Below are 18385 nucleotides of genomic sequence, written 5' to 3'. Positions count from 1 at the left end.
CTGGAGAGGGTGTGGAGAAAAGGGAAGCCTCTCGCACTGTTGGTGGGAATGTAAATTGGTACAGCCACTATGGAGAACAGTATGGAGGTTCCTTAAAAAACTAAAAATAGAACTACCATATGACCCAGCAATCCCACTACTGGGTATATACCCAGAGAAAACCATAATTCAAAAAGACACATGCACCCCAATGTTCATTGTAGCACTATTTACAATAGCCAGGTCATGGAAGCAACCTAAATGCCCATCGACAGACGAATGGATAAAGAAGATGTAGTACATATATACAATGGAATATTACTCAGCCATAAAAAGGAACGAAATTGGGTCATTTGTAGAGACCTAGAGACTGTCATACAGAGTGAAGTAAGTCAAAAAGAGAAAAACAAATATTGTATATTAACGCATATATGTGGAATCTAGAAAAATGGTACAGATGAACAGGTTTGCAAGGCAGAAATAGAAACACAGATGTAGAGAACAAATATATGGACACCAAGGGGGGAAAGTGGGGCGGGGGTGGTGATGGGATGAATTGGGAGATTGGGATTGACATATATACACTAATATGTATAAAACAGATAACTAATAAGAACCTGCTGTATAAAAAATAAATAAAATTTTAAAAATTAAAAAAAAAGAAAACCAAACAAAGGGGAAGAGGGGGAGGGATAAATTAGGAGTTTGGGATTAACAGATACACACTACTATATATAAAATAGATAAACAAGATCCTACTCTATAGCACAAGGAATTATATTCAATATCTTGTAATAACCTACAATGGAAAAGAATCTGAAAAAAAATACATATATATATATAAACTGAATCACTTTGCTATCCACCTGAAATTAACACAATATTGTAAATCAATTATACTTCAGTAAAAAAAATTACGTGAATACTTTAAAAAATTGCTATGAAGCAAATGCCATGTGACACAAGCACTCAGGTAAGAAATGGAGCATTACCTGAAGCCTTCTCTCTGTGTCCCTCCCTGATCTTCAACCCACTCCCTTCTCCTGGGAGGAAACCCTATCTTGACTTTTGTGATCGTCATTTTCTTGCTTTTCTTTAGAAAACTACATTTTTGAGGTGATGCTTTTTCACCATCCTGGTTCCTGACACTTTGGAGTCACCAGTGTTTCACACATGATGATAGTACACAGGCCAAAGTGACAGACCTTGTCTTTGGAAATCTTTAGTAGGAGAAAATCCCTTAGAGGAGCCCATTATGCAGAAGTGTGCAGAAACAGCGGCACCCTGTCCCCCAAAATACTCACTATGGGAATGGAATGTCCTGGAAGAAATGGATCCTGGATCCTCGCTACTGTACCAAGTCAATGTTTAACACATCAGTTACAGTTGGTCAAAGTCCATTACTGATGGCGGGACAGATAAGAAATGTCAGTATCCAGAGGAGACAATAAAACAGAGGAGGAGGGTGTTATTAAACGTTCCGTCTGCCTTTGGGTGGCCTTGCTCATGGGGGTTACAATTCCCCTCACTTCATGGAACTATCAGCCCTGATTTTCAGTAAAACACATTTTCCTAAGACGACTGTTTGTAAATATGAATCTTTGCTTTGTGCAGCCCCTACTCTGATTAAAAATTGGACTGGCGGCTTATTCAAAGGGGCTAGAGCATTGGAGCTGCCAATGCTTATGTTCAGCACTAGGTGTCCAGGAAGTATTGGTGTAGCAAAGAAAGAGATTGAAACTTCCCAGGTAACTTGTGAATAGGGCTGAGGATGAAAAAAAAGGGATGGGAAGGCTAAAAAAAGGCTCTTGCTTCTCTATAGACTGACCCTTCCCATGCAATCTGTACTTTATGTGTATTAGGTAGCTATTGCTGTATAACAAAGCATCTCAAAACTTAGTGGCTTAAAACAATAACGCATAATTTCTCATGCTTCTTTGGTTTGGCTGGGAGGTTCTTGTGCTGGTCTCACCTGGGTTCACCTTGGCTGCAGAGTCAGCTGGGCTGGAAGGATCAACAAGGTTTCACACACATAGCTGATGGCTGGTACTGGTTGTCATCTGGGGTACCACAGATTTCCTCCATGTGGCAACTCATTCTTTTTGTTTTTGTTTTTTTTTTTTTGGTTGTACCACGTGGCATGCGGGATCTTAGTTCCCTGACCAGGGATTGAACCCGTGCCCTCTGCAGTGGAAGCAAGTGTGGAGTCTTAACCACTGGACTGCCAGGGAAGTCCTGCAACTCATTCTTAAATGTTTGTCCCAGGACAGCTAAATAGTCAGGATTTTTGTGAGCTAGTTGTAAAACCTTTGGTGAAATCAGCCACAGTGGGAGTGTTTCAACTACAAAAATTGGCAAATGCTATAAATCAGGGCATCTTTTCTGGAGTGCTGGTTTATCAGGGCACTACTACCTACATCTGTGTGGGCCCTGCAGAACCTCAGAGAGTGGGTGCTCAGCATGTGCTTCTGAAATTGAGTCTTTGGTTAAGAGGTAGAGAGTTGCAAACAGTGCTGCAGTCTTATTATCAAAAATGTCAAAAAAACTGCAAAATGAGGGGACTAAATCCAAGATAGCTGAGTTTGTTTGAGGGATGTGACGTGATTACTAAGCACACACATCCACACATACCCTCCATATTGTAAAGAGTATCAGCAGCTCTGTTAATTTAAACTGTTATGGTGGGTTTTGGACGGGGAGTTTGTGACTCTGGCATAAATATGTAAGTGTATACTTACATATCCTGAAATATAAAGGGAATAATTGAGTTTCCCACAGGACGTTATCCATAAAGCGACACTGATGTTGTATCTGAGAGAGATACGAACTTGAGGAAGAGGTCGCACAGTTCAAGAAACATGCCCCTTTGCTACGTTCATGTATCTTTGTCTCTTCCTCCCTGTGTTGTCTATGTTCTGTAGATTTTGATTTCTGTCCACCTGTGGCTGCCTCTGCACACATCTCTGCCTCTTCTGATGTTGACAAGTGGCTAGTTTGTCCATATTTCTCTGCATTTGTTTGGGTTTTCCTCAGATCTCTGTTTGGGTGAAAGAGAAACACAGGCAGCAAGGTTGTTTAATAGTTTTTTCTCAGGGTTTGCCATGCCACTTTGCTGAGCATCTCCCCCGTACCCTGGAATGTGATGGGGAACGTCTCACCACTGACCTGCTATGTTTCTAGGGGTAGTTTGCATCCTGAGAATGACTGATTAGGTCCTTGGGATACCCTTCCATTACCATCCCAGGTAGAGTCTTGATTTCTTCTACTGCTTTTCTTCTTTTCCTCAGTGATCAGCCAGAAAAAAAGGAAGAATAAAAGCAAAGTACATAAACATATTCTACCCCTTTTTCACTGTGTTAAAAAATTCCATCTCCTCTTCTGGCTTTCTTTCCTCTGCCCAATCTTAAAAGTTCGTGTTCCCCAAGGTTGTCTCTTCTGAACTTTGGCTTCTGCCTCCCCTCACTCGTTGGGTGCTCCTTGGTGACTTAATCCAATCTCAATTACTGAAAAGGATGATTCAATCCAGGCAGCCCCAGACCCATGTATTCACCTACCGGCTGGACATCTGGACACACTGGAATATCCCAAAGGCTCCCAATGCTCATTACACCCTCATCTACATTCATTATCTATTTCTTTAAACCTCAATTAATGGGAGTCATTCTAGTCATTTTATTCCTCACCTTCCAACAAATTCTAGTGATTCCACCTATTTCAGTTATCCACTGCTGCCTACCACAATGCCCACAAACTTAGTGGCCTAAAACAACAACGATTTACTATTTCTCATAATTCTATGGTTTGGCTGGGAAATCCTCTTCTGTTTCTCCTGGGCTCGTTACACCGCCTGCAGAGAGCTAGAGAATGAGCCAGCTGGGAGGTCCAAGTGGCCTCACTCACAAGTCTGGCAGTTGGTGTCGGGGGCTGGTTGTTGGCCAGAGAGCCTCAGCTCTTCCCCACCTGGCTTCTCATTCTCCATTAGGCTAGATTGGCTCCCTCGTATCGGAGTCTCAGGGCAACGCTCCAAACAAGCAGCAGCTACGATGCAGTTTAGGCCTAAATTTCAGAACTTTCATGTCACATCTTCTGCATTTTATTTGTCAACCCAAATCCCAAGGCCAACCCAGATTCAAGGAGGCAGAAAAATGGACTCCACTTCTCAGCGGGAGAAGCAGCAAAGTCACATTGCAAAGGAGCATACATACTGAGACGGGAGGAATTTGTGGGCATTAAACAAGCAACCACATGACCATACTAAGGATTATGGAATTTGTCCTATGTCAAGATCTATCACAATCTGACCAGCAATTTAGGAAGATAACTCCGGTAGACTGTACATAATGAATTAGAAAGGCCAGAGATTAGAGGTAGAAAGTCCAGTAGGGAGTTTGTCGCAGGAGGCCAGGGAAGAAATGTGAGGGCATCGGTCATAGGGTAAGGATGGGGAGGGTAAATAGAAGGATGAGTGTAGAATTTCTGGAGTAGAATTCAGAGAGAGTTGAGTATTTACTATATGCTCAGTACTAGCATAGGTGATATAGAGAGATGAGATGGAAGATACTAGTAAAACAGAATCCAGCCAATGTAGAAGCACTTAAATGTTTGTATAAGTTGGAACTTAAAACATATTTAGGAAAAGGAAAAACCTAATGCAAAAAATTAGAGGTGGTAGTGAAGTGCACCCCTCTTTTCTCCTTTTGATAACAGAAGCTTTCTCCTGGTAGACCCATTTGCATGTTTCAGATGGGACTGGTTAGCCTGTCTACATCCTCCCCCAAATACACATATCTTCCCACTCTGGGGGCACAAGGTCCAGCACTGGCCAGAGCAGTCCCCCACTCTGGCCATAGTACTGGTTCAGGGATGCACATATGTCACAAACCTGGACGAGAAGCATCTGCCCCGGGATGGCCCACAGGCACTGTCTAGGAAGATTGTCTCTTTCTGCTGGGCTCGCCAAGCTGTGAGGACATGAGGCTGGAGCTGCCAATGCCATGTTGCTCATGAGGGATGGAAAGACTGAACTCTAATGGTACACTTTTTGCTCCTGGATTCCAGTCATGCTTAAAACAGATGTAGCCAAGATTTCTCTTTTACACAAACCAAGAAATCCTCTTTTTGCTTAAGCCACTTTAAGTTGCACTTCTTTCACATGCAACTAAAAATGTTCTGACTAATATAAAGACAACCACAGATTGTACAATCAGGGGTCATGAAGATTCTGGTCTGTTACTTCCGTGCACTCCCCTCCATACCATCCTGCACACTTTTCACTACATTGTTTTTCTAAAATATTTTTTTTATGCAAAAATATTCTAAGGATCTCCATTATTTATATACTACTTTGATTCAATTCAAACACAATCCAGATTTAATTTGCCTTTTTAAAAAAAGTCAATATTCTCCCTGGTGTTCTCTCTAGTCAAATTGTTTTTCTGACTATTCCCCAAAAAATTACTTTCTCATTTCTGTCTCTGTTTTCTTACTCAAGCCTCCTATTCATCCTCTTTGGAATGTCCTCCCCATTCCCTCTACCCATTCGGGACTTCCCTGGTGGCGCAGTGGTTAAGAATCCGCCTGCCAGTGCAGGGGACATGGGTTCAATCCCTGGTCTGGGAAGATTCCCACATGTTGCGGAGCAACTAAGCCTGTGCACCACAACTACTGAGCTCGCGTGCCTCAACTAGAGCCCCCGAGCCACAACTACTGAAGCCCGCACCCCTGGATCCCCTGCTCCGCAACAAGAGAAGCCACCGCAATGAGAAGCCGGCGCACCACAACAAAGAGTAGCCCCTGCTCGCCGCAACTAGAGAAAGCCTGTGCACAGCAACAAAGACCCATCGCAGCCAAAAAAAAAAAAAAGAAATCCCACTCATACTTAATGTCTCAGTTCAAGTACACATCTTCCATAAATGCTCTCTCTGAACATAACAGCCCAAGAGTCTTTCCTTCCTCTGAACACCCACTGTATTTACCTTCTGTCCTGCTCATTGCACATGTAATAATATGTTCTGCTTTCTGTTGTTATTTAACCTTGCTATCCTTGTGAGATTTTAAATCTGTGAAAAGTCTAATGATGTGAGGTCCATCACTCAGGAAATTGACACAAGAGGCTCTGTGTCATCACAGAAGGAAACAAATTCACCAGAGAAAACACAAAAGGAATTAGAGTTGAGGTGGAGTAAATCTTCTTAAAAATACATATAAGAAAGTGAGCATTCATGAAGATGACTGTGGTAGCTACCAAATTCTTGCTTCCTTTTCTATAGTAGAGAGTTGTTGTCAGGAAGTAGCTTCCTGGTCAAGGACCACATTTCTCAACCTCATCATCCTTCTTGATGGAGTCATGTGACTAATGTCCAGCAGTGGAAAATGAGTGGAAGTGATGTATGTCTCATCTGGCCAAGATGGTCAAGAAGATGTGCCTTCTCTACTCTCACTTTCCTTTCTGCTGGCTGGACATAGAGGACTCAAGCCTGGAGGAAAGTGGCTCATAGGATGAAAGAAGCCTGGGTCTCTGAATCACCACATAGTGGAAAACTGGCCCCTGACAAGGAGCCCTGGCATTGGGCAGCTCCCTGACTGAGCAAGACTTCAATTCTACTGTGTTCAGTCACTGGAATGTGCAGGATTGTTTGCTACAGCAGTGTATTCATCAGGGTTCTCCAGAAAAACAGAATCAGTAGGATGTGTGTATCTATCTATTTACAGAGAGATTTATTTTAAGGAGCTGGCTCACGTGATTGTGGTAGATGGCAAGTTCAAAATCTGCTGGGTGGGCCAGCAGGCTGAGACCTAGGAAGAGCCAATGCTGCAGTTCAAGTCCAAAGACCATATGCTCAGGGGTTCACTCTTGCTTGGGAAAGGTCAGATCTTTGTGCTAGTCAGGGCTTCAACTGATTAGATGAGGCTCGTCCATATCACAGAGGGCAATCTGCTTTACATGGAAGCAACCAATTTAAATGTTAATCTCATCCAAAAATGCCCTCGCAGAAACACCCAGAATATTTGGCCCCGTATCTGGACACCAGGGCCCAGCGAAGTTGACACATAAAATTAACCATCACAAGCAGCCAGTATTGCCTTAACTTACACCAAGATGTGCTGAGAATAGCGAGCCACCCATGCAGAAATGGCATATTTCTCATGCCCCTGCCTTCACTCAGAGGCTGTTCCTGCTCTGGTAGAGGAAGACGCGTTATTTTCAAAATATGCTGAAAACATCAAACTTTCTACAAAGGCATAATAAATTATTTGCGAAAGCACTGGAGAGTACACTATAATCATTACACCATAATCCATCATGTCTGCATCAGAAAAGACACAGTCACCTGAGTTTTAATAAACAATTTGTCTCTCTTCTTAGAATCAGGCACAGTGAAGATTATCACCAAGGAGCCTGCCCTACATGTCCATCTTCATCAGAACTAAGTAATGTGTTATTCTTGTGATGAGTGGTTTTTCAAGTGAGATCACCCGACCCTTGTTGTTCACCATTGCGGATTTCATGACATGGTTCTTATTATGAAGCTTGTAAGGAGAGGAGAAAAACAGGACTGAAAAGAGGATTGCTGTACATCCGTATCTCAGGAAATAACTTCCTTGCCTTCAACAGCAAAAAAAGATCACTCAAAAGCTAAATGTCTCCCTGCCCCCCATTACATCTTATAAGAAAGAGCTGGAAGGGAATTGGTATTGTTTCTTAATGTTTACACAACACTACAGGTTGTGTAGCTCTGACAATAACATTGAAAAGTTTACTATACCCAACATTCTGGTCAATGCCACATAATGATCTAGGTAACTTACTACCTTCTGCCTGAAACCCATCCTAATCAACCCAGAGCTCCTTATTTCAACAGGCAAGTATTCATTTATTTAACAAATATTGATTGAGCATCTACTATGGATATAGCACTGTATGAGGAATTATAAAGGATTCAAAGAAGTATAAGTTGTAGTCTCACACATCTCAATAAACTCTTACTATATAACCTCCATGTACGGTAACTTTGTGTGTGTGTGTATACATGTAAAGGATAAGGCTATTCTATTTTAACCATGTGTTCTGGAAGAAGGGGGCTGTTTTCTGGGTCTCCTCCCTTGAAGGCCATTCTATCTCTCTGGTCTTTGAACTGTAATGAAATTACACACTCACGGGCTTCCCTGGTGGCGCAGTGGTTGAGAATCTGCCTGCCAATGCAGGGGACACGGGTTCGAGCCCTGGTCTGGGAGGATCCCACATGCTGCGGAGCGGCTGGGCCCGTGAGCCACAGTTACTGAGCCTGCGCGTCTGGAGCCTGTGCTCCGCAACAAGAGAGGCCGCGATGGTGAGAGGCCCGCGCACCGCGATGAAGAGAGACCCCCACTTGCCACAACTAGAGAAAGCCCTCGCACAGAAACGAAGACCCAACACAGCCATAAATAAATAAATAAATAAATTAATTAATTAATTAAAAAAAAATTACACACTCACGACATGGACAAGAGGGGACATGGAGACCCGTTCTTTTGTGGGGTCTGGGTGGGAGTGCCCAGCAGCCCGTGGCCCCTTATCCACTTCCCAATGGCCCCTCCTCGATTCTAGAAGGACATCATGGCAGGTGTGGCATGAGGAGACAGTCTGTTCACTTGCTGACTTGCAAAGGGTGTTAGCAAAGAACCAGAGCTACTGCACTCCCAGACCACAGGGAAGGCCACCCCACAGACTCAGCTTGGTTGGTGCCCGTACAACCTGACTGCTGGAGACCAGATGCTGGAGCAAGAAGCCACCCGTCTGTTGCCTCCCTCCCCTCTTCTTCCTTTTATTTTCCTGTCATTACTTCTTGAAGCTCAGTGGGTCTTGTAACCATGAACCTGGAGCAGATCCTCCTTGTTTGGCACTGTGGCAGGGATACCCAGGCCTTCAGTGTGCAGGCCTGTCAGCCCGTCCAGCATCTCTCATGCCTCAGGGAGGAGGGGGCCATTGGGAGGAGACTTCCTACCTCCCCATATGGTGCAGCTCTTGGTTTATTTATCAGACTGGAAAGTTTATACTGAAGTTTAGGTATTTTTGTTGAATTGAACCTTTAATAATTCCCCTGGCTAGGCTGCAATTCCAACATCTCAGCTTACCAGTCCTTGCTCCTGAATTTACGTGCTGCCCCCCTGCCCAGCCCCGCCCTCAACCCTGCTGAGCCTCAAAAGGGCAGGGCAGCCGGGAGGGCCTGGAGGAGGGTGGGATTCCCCCCCTCCCCCCCACATAAACAAGGAAGTGAAGGAAGCTTCTGTACTCTTACAACGCCCAGCATGAAATGCTGTGAGTCTGAGCATTTATATTACTCACCTGGGATTAAGCATGAAAGGCTTTACTTTTTCAAATCAGTTAAGCATGAGCCTCCGCGATCTGTTTCAGGACTCCTGGTTATCCCTGTAATTATACTTCAGTGCATGCACTGGACGTTCTGAAAAGCTTTAATAAAACAACAACAATAATAGCAGCTACCGTTTATATCTATGCTCCTGGCAGGGCACCAGGTGCTTTAATGGGTACCTTTAACATTTCCAAGCATTTTCATTTTTACGGAAGAGATAACTGAGGCACAGAGAGGTAAAGTCAACAAAAACTTGCCCAAGGACATACAACAGGTCAGAGGTAGAAGCAGGATTCAAATGTCGGGCCTTCCGTTTTACCAAAGTTCTTTTAATCTACTCCGCTATCTCATAGGAAAAATGAAGTAAATCAAATTACACTTTAAACCTGCTGAGATTTGCTATCTATAGGATCTGGGGAATCCTTTCATCAAGTAAACAACAGTCTGTGTGTAAATCCAGACTTTATATACATACGTGTATAATACATAATTTTTGGCATGTTTAAGGTGAGCTGCGATGTTTGGTCATCCTATTTGGGAAAGTAAAGATGTTTCAAGGTACACTAAAGAGGGCTTTGTTATTCCTTTGCAGATATTTATCGAGTTTTGCTCTGTGGGAATACAAAGGCAGGAACAGCAGAGGGTCCCTGTCCCCACAGAGTATATAGCTTTTGGCTTCCTGGAGTGCACAGCTCTTTACTACTGGGCTGCTTAGAAAGAGAACGTCCATTTTCCTTGTGGCAATAAGTCAATAGTTCAAAAAAATTACTTTTCTACTTATCACAGTGATACATCTCACTGTAAAAGGGAAAAAAGCAAACATTACAATAATATGAAATATACAAAGTTAGTTTCCAGTATTGCCAGCCCCAAAGGAACAACCAGAATTACAGATGAAAACCTTTCATATTTAAGTCTCTTTCTCCAAAGGGGAAACAGAGGATACAGGCTGGTACCTCGTCCCCTGACACAAGCAGCCCTGCAGGCTTTGTGGAGACTTTGTTTCTAGACAGCTCCTAAGCTTGGGGCAAGCAAAAACCCAGCTGAAAGAAAATACGAAACAAAACTCTGGCCAGAGGGTCCGACAAAGGCTTTTTTCCCCCCCTGCCTTGTTAATTTAATTCCATGAAAAGATGCCAAAGACATTTAAAATTGGGATTGTTCTAGAAAATCCAGGGTGGATGGCCACCAGATGTATATGGGGAATCAGGGCACACCACAGTAAGCACTCAACAGATGCCTGCTGAATGAAAGGAGCGAAAACTCTGTCCTGATATTTAGAAAATTAAACCAAAATAACCTTGAAATACAACATGCAAGACTTTACAGGTTTTATAGATTTTCCATGTAACTCCCCCGCCCCACTTTTTAAAAAATACACAGCAAAGGTAAAAACAGCCAACCGTTTCTTGGCTGAATTTTAAAATTTTGCTTTCGGTTTCTGCCATTTCAGTTCCTGTATCACGCTCCGAGGTGCACTGAGGTGCAGCAAACCCCGGGGGTATCCAAGGCCGCTTGAAAAACTTTGACTGCAGCCCAGGCAGCAGGAGATACTAATAATGGGATGTCAACACAGTCCACACTCAGGAACCTCCGGGAGAAGAACCCAGAGATAACCCTGGGTCTGTGGTACAGAGCACTTTGTGAAAATGCCTGACTGCAAAAGGGTAGCACGGGTTTTACAAGGGCCACGAAGAAATGAATTTGAGTTAGTAAAACTTTTCATTGAGTGTTTACTGTGCTGCAATGTGCTTTACATCTATTACCTCACTTCATCTTCAAAACAACCCTCTGAAGAAATCACAACTATAATCCCCACCTTACAAATGAAACAAATGAGGCACAGAGAAGCTCTGTAACTTGACCAGGGTTGGGGGAAAAGGCAGAGACATGAGGTGAATTCAGGCAGCCTGGCCCCAGGCCTCAGCATTAAACCACTCTGCTACAGGGAACTAGATTCAATATCTTGTAATAACCTAGAATGGAAAGTAATCTGAAAAAGAATATATATACATATATATGCATGTATGTATAACTGAATCGCTTTGCTGTACATGTGAAACTAACACAACATTGTAAATCAACTATACTTCAATAAAAAAAACCCATCAAGCCAAAAATTAATTAATTAATTGATTGATTAATTGATTGATTGATTAGCGGGACCAAAGGGGGAAAAAAAAGCCAACCCCACTCTGCTAGAGTGCCTGTCAGATGACAAAGAAACTTGATCGATTACTGCGTTGCTAAGTTTTAGGTGGTTTTTACCCCCCAAAACGTGAACAAAACATAACTGAAATGTAGACAATAACATTTTTTAAAGTTCTTATGCTTAAATCTATCATTTGTTCATTCTTTTCGGGTTTTTTTGTTTGTTTTGTTTTTTTGGCTACACCACGGAGCTTGTGGGATCTTATTTCCCCTACCAGGGATCAAACCCGTGCCCCCTGCGATGGAAGTGTGGAGTACTAACCACTGGACCACCAGGGTATTCCCTGTTCATTCTTTTTGACAGCATTTATCGAGTCCCTACTATTTGTCGAGCAAATGTCCTAGCACCTGTCGGGAAAACAAAGGCGAATAAAGTGTAATCCCACCCAAGAGTGTTTCGAGTGAGTTTTGGAATCACACCTATGTAGGTTTGAATCTCAGTTCTGCTGCCTATGAGCTGTGGGACTTTAGGCAAGTTTCCCAACCTCTTTGAGTTCAGTTTCCTCGCATAGAAAAGAGGGATAGTAGCAGCTCTCTTACAAGGTTGCCCGGAAGAGTAAATGCGCTGAGGTGTGCAGGGTGCCAGCCGAGTGCCTGATACATCGTGCACACAGCAACCACTAGCCAGGCTCTGGCTCAGACACTTACACCCTGTGAGGGAGGTGAGACTCACTAGACAAAACGAATGATGCCTTCCCTCTGGGATATCCCAGTGTGAGCCGTAGAAAACCACTGGGAAGCAAAACCTCAGGGTAGAGAATTCTTTTTTCTTTTTTTTTTTTTGTACTTAAATTATGCAAGTAACAGATAATTACCTGATCAGGGAGAAAATTCAAATACACAGAAAGCTATACTCTAAAAAGTGACTGTCCTTCACTTCCCTAATTTTCTCTCCTCCACAGTATAACTTTAAATGAAGAAACTGATTTTAATGAAGTCAGTTTTAGAAATTGGTTTCTGGCCTGAGAACCAGAATGACAAAGTTCACGCTTAGCCCTTTGCTGTGTTCTTGTTATCAGTTATTCAGTGATAGGCAGGAGTATCTTCTTAGCTTTCACTACCATAGTTCCTATCTGAGTTCCAGATATGTAATTGTGTTTTTACTGCATATTCTTTAATGGCATTGTATGCTAAGTCAATTGTTCTCACTTTAGTTCTTTGGATGAGATGCAGTGGAAAGTAGGCCTAGGAGTTAGAACACAGGACTTTGTGACTGGCTGGCTTTGTGTTTTGGAGTGTCTTTGGTCCTATGTCCTCACCTGTTTAAAAAAAAAGAAAAGTGAAGGTGTCCACTTATAAACCTTCCATCTCTAAATTCCATGTTTCCACATCTGAGCTATTAACTTCCCTGTATGGTACTCACAGAAGAAGACAAATAAAATATCCAATTGAAATAATTTTTCTTTTGCTGACTGCAAGCAGAATTAGCATATTTGTGCTTTGGCAAACTGTTACTCCTACGGTCTTTTGTTTTGACCCCAAAATGGTTTATTTTATATCTCAAACTTATATTCAAATGATTATATCTGATTTATTTTGCATGTCGGCCTAACCACTAAGCATATGTCATCACATCACTTAATTTATAACAGAACATAAATTTGCTGTGTCGGCTCCTTTAGCTAAAATAGAAATCTAGTAACTTACAGTCATCCACAAAAGAATTCACAGTGACTACTAAATAACGATAACAATAGCCAAAAGACTCTGGAGAGAAATTTTAAAATTCAAGGCAGATTTCTGGAAAAAAATTATTTTCTTTAAAAAAATTTCCATTACTCTTCTTTTTTTCTGTCTTCTTTCTTGCATCCTGCTGCCTTCAGAGAAGGCTTTACACACACACACACACACCATTCATTTTCAGAGGAGTGGGATGATTGAATAGGCACAGAGGGAAAGGAGATAGGTTGTTTGTTTTTCCATTAAATTTCAAGCCTCAAATTGAAGAAAATATTTTAAAATAAATAAATAAGTCCTTAAAAAGCCTCAAAATCTTAAGTATAAGTTTTGTTGCCTTTTTCTGGGGGGTAACAGAAGCATTACAGAAAATCTAAAGAAAGCTATGGCCTCTCTTTCCAGAGAATGCATAGATAAATCTCAAAATTTGCAAACATTTCCATGGACCCCGGTTTAAAGATCCCTGGCTTAGTCATTGAAGAAAAAATTATTGAAAAATATTGTATGTATGGGACTTCCCTGGTGGCACAGTGGTTAGTACTCCACGCTCCCAATGCAGGGGTCTCAGGTTTGATCCCTGGTCAGGGAACTAGATCCCACAAGCATGCCGCAACTAAGAGTTCGTATACCACAACTAAGGAGCCCACCTGCCGCAACCTAATAAATAAATAAAATGAATAAAATAAATATTAAAAAAATATTGGATGTATGATTATCAGATATATTACATAGGTAATAGTGGTAAGCTAAATCCTTAGTTTTCCAAAATATTTAATGCATAATTTGTGTATGGTGTAGATCAATTCCCATTTATTATCCAGTAAACTTATGAAAAAAATAATGTTTACAGGTTTGGTTAGACAAATCTGGGTTTTAGACCATTGTACCCCCTCTCTGGAACAGTAGAGGGAAAAGTAAGGAAATCTTTCCATTGTACTAACTTGTTTCTTTCTCAAAACTTGAATACACCTTTTAACACATGTTGCCTTAAATCTACACATTCAGTGTCCTCTGTAAGCCAGGACTCACATGGTGACACTTTGATACTTTGTGTGGACATTCACCTCTAAGATACTGTTAGACAATAGAAGCAGCAACAAATCCATAAAAACCCTGACACTGAATAGGAATTGTCTTGATTAACATCAAGTTAGAACCTCCACAAATATCCCTGATGCTTGTAAGAATTCAGTGACTCCTGTTGCCCAAACCAGATCACTCTAGCCTATGTTGATAAGAAGAATGTGTTGGCAGCCCACCAAAGACGTGTTGCCACTTACCCCATTGTTTTTAGGACAGAAATAAAAACCTATCTTGGTTCTTTATGAATTCCTCCAGGGGTTCTCATTGATCTCCAGAGAGGCAGTCTTCTAAGAAGACTGCGTTCAAAAAAAAAATTGTAACATATGGGAAGTTGTAGTAATAATTTGAAACATGGGTACATAAAGAGAAAACCAAAGAGAAAGACAAAAGAGACTCCACTGTAGGGGCCTGGAGTAGCTTTATTAAGCCCATGACTTGGAAGCATGTTGAGAAGCAGACAAATTACTTCCATAACCAGTATCCTGAATAAGCTTTTTCCATCCAAAAAAGGCCTTTGAGAGGTGACTAGGTCATGAGGCTGGAGCCCTGTGAATGGGATGAGTGCCCTAATAAAAGAGACCCCAGAGAGCTCTCTTGTCCCTTCCACTACGTGAGGTTATGTCCAGAACACGGACGCCTATGAACCAGGAAATAGCTCACACCAGACACCAAATCTTCAGGTACCTTGATTTTGGACTTCCTAGCCTCCTGGAATGTGAGAAGTAAGTGTATGTTGTTTATAAGCCACCCAGTCTATGATATGTTTCATAGCCGCTCGAATGGACTAGGACAGAAAACATGGCAAAAATGGAACAGGTATATAGGTTCTAATGCCCATCAATATTCTCAACGATGCCACACTTTGGGTAGGAGAAGATGAGAAGGGGCAAGATGGTGCAGTAAGCACAGAGGCTAAAAGCACAGCATCTCAAGTCAGGCACGTCTGGCTCTGAATCCTCAAGCTGCTGCCCACTGACTTCAGGTAAGTCAACGAATGTCCCTCAGTTTCTTCATCAAGGAAAGGGGAATAATAATAGTACCTATTGTTCATGGTTGTGAGGGTTCAATGTAAGTGCTAAGTGCTAGGGGCACCGTGAGTACCTAAAACATGCTTGTTAAAATTATCAGACACTATTATGAATTTAATTTCATTGAATCATAGAATTCTTTTAAATAAAAACTGAGCTTGGAGTCCTTTGAGAGCAAGTGCTTACTTCTCATTTTATATGTTAACATTAAAATAAATTATTAGTAATTAAATATTCCCTAGTCCCCCACCAGCTGCCTTTGGCTGGATGCAAATTTAAGATGCTGAGACCAGGTTAGATTACTCCATCTACTAAAGGGATAGAATGTATCAATAAAGTCTGCTGCCATATCCTCCAGCACCAGGAATAGTCCTGGCAAGTAGTAGGCACTTGGAATAGGGAGAAATCTTGAAGAGTATGGCTCGAGAAAGAAAGGGGCAAAAAGGTGTGTGTGTGTGTGTGTGTGTGTGTGTGTGTGTTTTAAAGGGAAAAGGAAACAGAAAAAGAGAATTTGGGAGGCTGGTAGAGGAAGAGATTTGGCAGGAAAAAGAAGTATTTAAAGGAAACTGTAAGGATGTTTTGCTGGTGATGTGTGATGCAACCCTCCTCCCCCTCATCTTCAGGAGAAATCAACATTGTCATTCAAAGCCTTTGGAATCATACTTAGGGTATTTTGGCAGGTGACAAGGCAGTCACTGACCTCCAAGACAGTCCCTGGGCCCAGGAAGTTCTATTACATTTGTGTTGTATCTAGATCAGGGGTCCCCAACCCCTGGGCTACGGACCACTACTGGAGGAAGCACGGGCATGTGATGGATGTAGGTTGCGCGCTCCCTATGAGGATCTAATGCCTGATGATCTGAGGGGGAGCTGAGGCGGTGATGCTAGCACTGGGGAGCAGCTGCAGATACAGATTATCATTAGCAGAGAGGTTTGACTACACATAGACCATAATAAATCAACTGCTTGCAGACTCGTATCAAAACCCTATCAGTGAGTGGCAAGTGACAATTAAGTGCATCTGGTGGCAGGCTTTATAGTGGCAAGTGAGTTGATGTACTTCAATTGTACAGCTGCATCTGGTGGCAGGCTTTAAGTCAGAATCCGACACTTATTTCAGTCCGCACATGGCCCGCCCATTATTTTATATACCACTTCCGTCCGCCCCTCTTTCCTGCACTGCGCACTTGTCTCAGTCAGTTTTGGTAAGCCCACAGGCTAACCCTAGCCAAAATGAGTAAAAAACAAATGTTGCTGGAGAGCTTCTTTGAAAAGGGGGAAAGACCCAATGATGAGAGCAGAAGACTCTAACACTGCCAACAGAAAGAAAGCTGCATTTAAAAGAAAATACCAAGAGTCTTACTTAAATTACGGGTTCATTGCAACAGGTGATTCACACTCTCCAAGCTCGCTTTGTATAATATGTGATGACTGGCTGTCCAACGAAGCCATGAAATCTTCAAAACTGCTTTGCCACATGGAGACCAAGCACCCTGCATTAAAAGACAAGCCTTTGGAGTTTTTCAAAAGAAAAAAATGTGAACACGAAGAAGGTAAGCAATTATTGAAGGTCCCCACATCATCAAATGTGTCTGCACTGAGAGTATCATTCTTTTTTTTTTTTTTTCCATAATGGGTTTATATTTAACATAGTACTACTCACCATGGAGATGTTAGCAGTTAATATAAAGATTTTTTTGTTTTTGTTAAACATTAAATCTCTTCTCCATTTCAATGTCAATATAAAGTATTTTTTTACATTAAATCTTTTCTCCATTTCAACATTAGATACATCGAATACATTTTCTAAACTTTTTCCCCCACAAAGAGATAAGTTTTAATTTTTGACCAACTGTATTTAATATCTAGGTACAATATTAACTTGGGAGATAACAAAACAAAAATGCATTAAAAATATGGAGAAAAGACTCCTCAATGATGCAGGAGACAGTGATTATAACTAAACAGTGGCAATTTCCTAGGATTCTGGGCAAGAGTTTTCTTCTTCCTATTGAGAATTCTGAAACTATGAAATATTACTTATGCAAAGTTCAGCCATCTCACTTCTTTGACCTTCTTTCTAACTAGCAAATGCAAATTACAGATGGCATTTTTCAGTGCATTATTTGTTGTGAAAAAAACGTTTTGTTTTCCATTTAACATAATATATCAGTTTGTTCCTATTTATAGGGAAATAACCAAGACTATGAAGCTACCCTATTTACTGTTTCTTGAGAACTTTCAGACACCAAAACTCAGTTCTGAACCTCAATAGCACAAAGGTTTTCAGGGCAAGGTTTGATTCAGGAGGCCCTTCAAAGTCACATCTGTCCATTTCTCTTTCGTGCATATACCCCCAAACAAGCACAAATGCCTGTAATGCTGAGAACCACACCTAACAAGAGAGCGATTGCATCTCCGGCTTCTACTGCTTCAACAACAGGCAGCACCAGAAGCAATGAAAAGAGGACTAGGAACAATTGTGTTGAAACTGAGATCATGATGTTGAGATCTTGAGGTGACTGGTTCTTAAAGGCTGAAGGTTCCAAAGAAAGCGGTTTTTGTTTAACTATCATCAGTTCAGGATGCTGAGGCTAAGAGGTTCCACGTGACAGCGCCTTCCAGGAAGCAGCCATTACAGGAATGAGAGCATCATTCTTAGCGGCTAACTGAATTGCTAAAGCTAAGAAGTCCTTCACTATTGGTGAAGAGTGGATCCTGCCTGCTCCTAAGGATGTTTGTCGTGAACTTTTAGGAGAGGCTGCAGTTCAAAAGGTGGTATGTGTTCCTCTTTTGGCTAGCACCATAACTAGATGAACTGATGCAATGGCAGAGGATATTGAGGCACAACTGTTAGAGAGGAAGTCTACCGATGTTGACAGCAAGGCAACAATGATTGTTTTTGTTCGATATATTTTTCAGGAAGATGCGCATGAGGATATGTTATGTGCATTTTTGTTGCCAACCAACACCACAGTTGCAGAACTATTCAAGTCTTTGAATGATTACATATCAGGAAAACTGAACTGGTCATTTTGTGTCGGTATATGCACG

At 41.8% G+C, this 18385-nt stretch overlaps 1 pseudogene across 1 annotated transcript; it reads right to left on the bottom strand.

The window, feature by feature from the left end:
• Positions 1-17342: 17342 nt before the first annotated feature.
• LOC309626280 (small integral membrane protein 30 pseudogene) lies at positions 17343-17979 on the bottom strand (annotated as a pseudogene). The gene has a single exon. The product of its transcript is annotated as a small integral membrane protein 30 pseudogene (transcript).
• Positions 17980-18385: the final 406 nt, after the last annotated feature.

This window comes from Balaenoptera borealis (genome assembly GCF_965194805.1).
Source record: "Balaenoptera borealis genome assembly, chromosome: 1".
NCBI classification, from domain to species: Eukaryota; Metazoa; Chordata; class Mammalia; order Artiodactyla; family Balaenopteridae; genus Balaenoptera; species Balaenoptera borealis.
Note: the sequence above shows the minus strand (reverse complement) of the source record. Positions and strands in the feature narration are given on the sequence as shown.